A 7,777-nucleotide genomic window follows, 5' to 3' on the forward strand; every position below is an offset into this window, starting at 1 on the left:
TGTGGGCCATCTAATTCTTTTTAAAATCCCTTTTATCCAAAAGATGTTTTGGATTAATTTAAGTATTCGTCGCTGGATAACGTCAAGCTCCTTTTCAGCGAAAAGTGCTGTGCTGGGCTGTCACACCTGTTAAATATAAGCCTCCTGCTCTTTTGATAGTCTGAGAAGGGCCTTAAAAGGTTTACATCCTTCAATATGGAGATTTAATTGCTTTACCTATAATAAAAAAATAATCCCTATAAAATTCAGATTGGGGTGTTTCAAAGTGGGAAGAACTATTGGATTGGGACGTAAAAGTTGCAGTTCAAAAAAGTCCTCCACTTTTAATATTGCAGGCGCGGCGTTATGAGTTATAAAATCCCAGTTATCATTTGGAAGGTCTGGTCTTTGTTGTCCTTGCCTGAGCGGCTTTAGGCTCCTTTATGGCCTCACAGCTCTGCGAGTGCATGTGTTAAATGTGCAAAGGGGAGCAGCGGATCCCCGCAGTAAACGTTCTTGAGGGAGGAAGTCTCAGATTCAGTTTTAAAGGAGATACTGGAGTGGGGTTCCTCTCACTTGCACATTTGCGTCTTCATTGCGCCCCAGTATTGCAGGAGGTCCTTTCTGGGGATCACCAAGATTAGAGATGCTCTGAGTTTAATCACTGCCAGGCCTCAGCCCCACACACAACCCCACACCACCAACTGGGATTCCTGCGCTCTCTGGAAAATGAGTCCAGCTGGTCCAAAGTTTAGTGTCACTAAGGGGAGGTTCCTGTCCATTCTATCCCCAGCTCCACCTCCCCTGGTGACCATCATTAGGACAGGGGCAACTCCAGACTAGAAGCGAAGGAAGGAAGTACCAGCACACTAGACTTGAGCTTTATAGAAAACATTTCTCGACAGTCCCTCTCTCCCTCCCTCCCTCCTTCCCTCCCTCTGTCTCTCTGTCTCTCTGTCTCCCTCTCTCTCTCTCTCTCTCTCTCTCTCTCTCTCTCTCTCTCTCTCTCCAACACCATGCTCACCCCAGTCCCCAGTTTCTGATAGCTGCCCTTAACAGATAGGTACATTATTCAGAGCTGGAGCAATGTCTCTCTCAGTTGATAAAGTGTTTGTTTCCTAAGTATGAGGACCTGAGTTTGATTCCCAGAACCCACATTAAAAAATAATAATAAAAACAACTGGGTGGGCTGTAGAGATGGCTTAGTGGTTAAGCACTTGCCTGGGAAGCCTAAGGACCCCGGTTCGAGGCTTGATTCCCCAGGACCCACGTTAGCCAGAATCACAAGGGGGTGCAACCATCTGGAGTTCATTTGCAGTGGCTGGAGACCCTGGCATGCCCACTTTCTCCCTCTCTCTCTCTCTCTCTTTCTCTCTGTCTGTCACTCTCAAATAAATAAATAAATAAATAAATAAATAAATAAATAAATAATAAAATAAACTATTGGGTATGGCAGTGTGTAATGTTTGTAATCTTAGCGTTGGGGAGACAGACAGCTGACGAAGGCACATCTCTAGGGCTTGCTGGCCACCCAGTCTAGCGTAAGCAGGCCAGTGAAAGACCTTGGATCAAATAAGGTGAACAGCAGTACCTGAGAGTAGTGACACATGAGCTTGTCCTCTTGCCTCTGTGTGCACCTGCGTGTGTGCGCGTGCACACACACACACACACACACGTGCACAAAAATTAAATAGCAATAAAAGACAGACAGGGACATTCACTTAGGGGAGTCCTCTGCCCACTCCCCAAGCACTGCTGTTATCTGTGGTTTTCAGCAGCTAAGAAGTTAGGTTAAGGTGTTCTGACCCCTTGGAGACGAACTAATTTCATGCAGCTTTCCCCCTCAAAACGCCATTTCCATCTGCATCAGATCTAATTTGTCATCAGTACGCACATCGGGTCTCAATAACACATGTGACCACAAACTGCTCCGTAAAATTGCCTGATGCGTAATTCCTATCAACTTGCATAACACGCAGGATAGGCTGATGTGGAACACACTGTACATCCGTCAGTGAGCTTTGGTGACAGAGGTTGTACAAAACGGGCCAGAGACTACTTGCGCTTTTAAAGAGGAATTATCCAGAATATGTGGATATTTGCTTCAGCCTTTCTGGTGGTTAGATGTGGGCAGTGAAACATCACATGGCGTGACACGACTGTGTCATTGAGCAGCTCTGTCCTGTGTGTTTGAAGGATGCCATTCTGCATAACTGTGAAAACAATGGCATCTTTGAAAAACCAAACTCGTCACTCCAGGACAAACTCGTCAAGCTAACTACCTGCTGGTGAGAAAGAGAGGTTAGGATTTGTTACCAAAGAAAGCTTAGGAACAAAGTCGTACAGCAGGGGAGGAGTTACACTGCTCTGAGCCTCTCCTTCCTTGTGTGGCCCTTCACAAGGCCAGGAGGCCTAGCTCAGAAAGGAGCCCTTGAGATAGGTAAAAAAAAGAGAGTCCTGTTCACCAGGAAGATAAGCTGACAAGACTGAGGAAATGGCTCAAGTTGGTAAAGTGCTTGTCTGGAAAACATGGGGTTCAATTCCCAGAACCCCAGGTAAAAATGCCAGTCACGGTGTATGCTTGCAATCCCAGCTCTGGGGAAGTAGAAACGGGTATTTCTCTGGGGCTCTGATCACTGGCCACCTAATCTTGTCCAGTTAGCAGATTCCAGGCCAATAAGAGACCCTGACTCAATGAGCATGGTGGGAAAGCTCCTGAGAAACAACACCTGGCCTTCATGGTACACACATGAATTCACACAAAGATTAGAGTTGACAGGTTTGGATTCCAGAGGAGTGAGAAACGCAGGGGGAAGACTCCTCCCCTGAAAGGTGGGAAAGACCAAGGGAGGAATGAGAAACAAGAACTGTCTGGTCCCCATTGCCTTCTCTGGCAGGCGAGTCCAGCATGCTTAAGCATAGGAGCATCTTGCACCAAATCTCTGACCAAGACACTGGAAACTTCCACAGTCCAAAGCCAGCACCACAGAGGAGGGCCCCAGTGATCCTCGGTAAGGTGGATCCAGAGTTGAGACTCCAGGCATCTGCCACAGGGTGACAAGGTCATGGTCGATCTTGAAAGTCAACCTTTGGGTCCATAGGTCAGGTAGAGGGTATGGCCAAGCCTTGGTATTTAACAGTAGCAGGTATGAGGAGATTATGTCAGGAGAAGCCAAGTACCAGCCCCCGGTGCCAACCAGCTAAGTAGCCACCAGGAAGGTAAGGGCCCTTCTTCCCCCAGACACCCAAGTACCTTGTGTTTTGGCAGCTTGTTCCCGCCAAGAGACAAAGCTACTCCAAGTGTGGTCCCTGGATGAGTACCAGTCAGTGAAATTCGCTACCGGTTATGACAAGATAAGTCCAGAAACTGAGCATAAAGTGTGGAAAAGCTGCTACAAGCTACAACAGTCTGACAGGGCACTTTTAAGTCTGTTCAGCCTCTTAATAAAAAAATTTCAGCTTGGGTTTCATTTGTCTCTTTTCGTTTCATTTTATCCTGGTAACTTTTTTTTTTTTTTTGTATGTGTTTTAAAAAATATCCATTAGCAGTGCATGGGACATTTCGCAATGAATAACAAACAGGTTTCTGACCTCAGGACTTTGTGTTGTGCTTTAGCATGTCACAGCAATACTGTGCCTGGCACCATTCTGGGAAGAGACGCAGGGGTGGACCACCATGCATTTTTGTCGGAGGACACCCAGTTCTGCCTAAAGAAACTTTTCATTAGAGCAAACTAAATGATTTAAGCCAGGGCTGGGGAGATGGCTCAGCCATTATTTAAAATAAAAAGAGGCCCTGGTGTGCCCATTCCTTCTCGCTTTCCTCTCTTCTCTTAAATAAATAAATATTGTTTATATTTAAAAAAGCTTATGAGATCTATCAATACTCTAATACTTGCCTGGCAACCAGCTGGTGGGGCACAGAAAAAAGCTTCAAGTTGCCAGGTGCGGTGGGTCACGCTTGTAATTCCAGCACTTAAGAGGCAGATGTAGGAGGGGATTGCCATGAATTTGAGGCCTGCCTGAAACTACCACGTAAATTCCAGGTCAGCCTGGGCTAGAGTGAGACTCTATCTTGAAAAAAAAAAGCTTGAAGATTTGTGATTCCTTTAGGTAGATAGCTAGAGTATTCCACAATCTGAGCCAAGTGGTACTTTCTGATTCATTGCCTATCACTTTCTCTTTTTTTAATGTTTATATTTCATTTATTTATTTTTTTTGAGAGAGAGACAGACAGATAGAGAAAGAATGAGCATGCCAGGGCCTCCAGCTACTGCGAATGAACTCCAGATACATGTACACCTTGTGCATCTGGCTTATGTGGGAATCAAACCTGAGTCCTTTGGCTTTGCAGGCAAGTGCATTAACCACTAAGGCATCTCCCCCGGCCCGCCTATCACTTTCTTACATGAATCCCCCAAAGACTCAGGATTGTCTCCATCTTTTCTGACTGCAGACCCTGCCATCTTCATTTTTATAGCATCTCCCATAGCATTCAGACATATAACTCATCTTAACCAAAGTGTGTGTGTGTGTGTGTGTGTGTGTGTGTGTGTGTGTGTAAGCCAGATGATAACCTCAAGTGTCATTCTTCAGAAACACTATCTACCTTTTTTTTTTTTTTTTTTTTTTGAGACAGAGTCTCTCATTGGCTTAGAAACTGGACTAGCTGGCCAGCAAGCCCTAGGGATCCTCCTGTCTCTGCTTACTCAACATTGGGATTACAAGGGCATGCCACCACACTCACCATCTTTATGTGGATTCTGGGGATCAAACTCAGGCCTTTGTGCTTGCAAGACGAGCACCTTACCCATGGAGCCATCTACCCAGCCCTTAACCAATGTCTGTTCTCCAGTGACTTTTGTATCACATGGAAAATTCAGATGGGTTAGTAACAATCCAACTCATCTCCTATGTCCCACAGGGTTAAATCTCTGGTGTAGATCCCACCATTCAGAGTTTACCCACGTTTTGAACCACTACCTCACATGCTACCAGCCTCCCCCTGTTGGGAGCATCCACATTCTCGGGTCCTCTAGGGTGCATTCCTCTGGTGTGAACTCCATTAGACCTGGTACCAGACAGACCAGCAGTTCTATGTGTTGGTGGCCTAAAGGTGGTACTCTCTGACAATAAAGGACATCAGTTGATGGATCAAGGTTACCCATCTTCAAGAAGACCAGAGTCAGTGTTCACAATTCCCTACAGGCTTCCCCAGATTGAGCCCACATTTCCACTAGAGTGATAGCCACCTCCCTCTCTCCTGCTCCCAGCACCTTCTGCCTCCTGGAATCACTTTTTAGATAAGCAACATGAACCCAAATCCTTGTTTGAAGTCTGCTCTCGACAGTAACCAGAGAAGGCACCCTCACCTCAGAGTGGGTTCTCCTGTGTCCGTACACACCAGCCCTTCATCCTTCAGTGCCAGGACTCAGCCAGCCAGCATTCCAAGCAGGAGACCCCAGGGACCTGGTGTGGGATCAGACAAGGGAAAATGTCCAGCACTGGGATTTAAGACCCCTGAAAAACTAAACAGGAGACTTGGAAGACATCTTGGAGAAAGAACTGGGCTTTGTGACCCTGGCTGGCCAGGCAGTTGGTGGCAAAGAAGGTGCCAGCTCTATCACATGTTCGAGGAAGACACTCAAAGCTTTCTGCTTACTCATGAGACCCTCGGTCTTCCAGCCACCACCACTAAAGCGAGCAAGGGACAACCCCGTCACTTACATGCCACCTGACTGTTCTGTGCTTTATAGTTCCTCAATTATCATTTCTAACCAAAGAGGGAAGAAAACCCAGGAAACAGAACCAGTACCGCAGGAGCAGATGACCTAGGTTTGAACCACCCATGGGTGCTGAAGCAAGTCAGATGGCATAGCCTTGTACCACCCACAGGAAACCGTAACTGTTAGACTCACGTACTAGAGAAAGACTCCCCACCCAACAGGGGGCACCCCACACTGGACGATGGAGACTCACATAGTACTGAGGATGGGGTACGCGTGCATCCACCTATGAAAGTCAGTCAGTGGGAGGAAGTGCCACAGAGAAGTTCTGGGCTTTCTCAAGCCCGCTGTCTCCCAGGTGGAGCCGGAGTCTGCTATGTTCCAGGCTGTTCACACGCGCCTCCATTACGGAACTCAGCGCTTGACCAAGGTTGTGATCTCTTGATGCTTAAGTTTGTCTTGTTTTCCTTGGTACTCTCAGAACCTGGCACATGGGAGATAATGAATGAAATTGAATAAATATGATTTTTTTTTAAATGTGGTCGAAATGAATTAGATTGAGTCTCTTTTGGCCTGGATGAAAAGACACTGGTGATCAAGATAAAACAATGCAGTTTGCAGGGTTCTGTCTGGGCCTCTGTGTCTGTCCTCCTCTCTTCAGAATCATGCTCCCTCGAGACTTACCACTTCATGCCAAGTTCATCTAGATCCACAGCAAGTTCCCTGAGTCACCACCCCAGAACGCACCCGCAGAACACCGGGCCTTGGAGCCCAGTTCCAAAGAAAAGAAAATGTGAACTTTTCTCCAGAGCGCTACATTCCAGGAGTGATGGTTTTCCCTGAGTATCTCTTCTGGGCTCCGAACTGGCTGCCAAATTGCTGATGACTAGATGGGCTCTGCTAGCCACTGACCCTCAGCAACTGAGACGGAAGGGCACTCTTGTGATATCCTGACCCCCAGATAAGCCCAACACCCACACGCACACTCTCCTTCGCCCTCTCACTCCTATAGGGTCTCCTCTCGCTGGGCCCCAGTGGGTCCCCATCACCCAAGAGTGCTATAGAGACCCCACCACCCAGCCCGGCCCCTCCCGTCGAGCTGCTGGTTTCTAAGGCTCCCTCACCAAAGTACCTTCATTCTTTGGCTACTAAAGTCACTGGACTTTTTTTTTTTTCTTTAACAATCCTTGGACACAATCCCAGCCTAAGAATGAACGAAACTCAACATTCAGCCAAATACAACTTTGAATAATTTAAATGAGAGCTACTCTGTCTTCTGCAAACAGCTCTAGCCCTGTGCTCGCTGATGAAAACAGAAAGAAAGAAAAATGCCCCAATGTGCAGAATTTGAGCCCATGCAGTGGCGTGGCTTGCCCTGTAGGTTGCTGGGGTGGCAGAGCATTCATGTGACAGGCTCTGTGGAGGGGTCCCAGCCACATGCTTGGCAGACCGGGCACCGAGGCTGGCTCATGGATAGATGCCTAGGTCATGTTACAGTGAAACCCATCAGCACATTTTCTGGGGTTTTCTTTCTCTCTCATTCTAAGTGGAATAGAAACATGGAGCCGGGTTCCTTGACTTCTTTTTGGTCAAAATTTCTTCCCAAATTTCAGAAGTAATCTGTGAATGCCACTTGAGATATAGAGTAGAGATTATCCTTTTTTTTTTTTTTTAACTGAAGAAAAATAAAGCTTAATGGGGCCACTGCAGAGACATTTTTCCAGAGGCCAGGGGTCCAACCCAACATAAAGAAACAGATAACCAGATGACTGGCTGTCACATTTGTTTGTGACACACCAGATAGACGTAAAGGATAGAATCTGAGGATCTTAGCATTGTGTGTCCACTGTGCTTGGTGGGAGCAATGAGGGGCTCAACAACATGGAAGGAGAAGGTGGGTGTTCAGAAACTTACTCCCCGAAAGTCAAGGCACTTACCCTCCAGTTCACAAAAAGGCTACAATGAGACAGACCACAGCAGTAGTTCAAAGCACTGTTAAAAGAGTCTACCTGGGGACAAAGTCTTTTCTGACATCATAAACTGAGTGGAAGTCCTGTAAATAGGCCAACTCA

The sequence above is a fragment of the Jaculus jaculus genome, chromosome 5 (assembly GCF_020740685.1).
Source record: "Jaculus jaculus isolate mJacJac1 chromosome 5, mJacJac1.mat.Y.cur, whole genome shotgun sequence".
In the NCBI taxonomy this organism is placed as follows: domain Eukaryota; kingdom Metazoa; phylum Chordata; class Mammalia; order Rodentia; family Dipodidae; genus Jaculus; species Jaculus jaculus.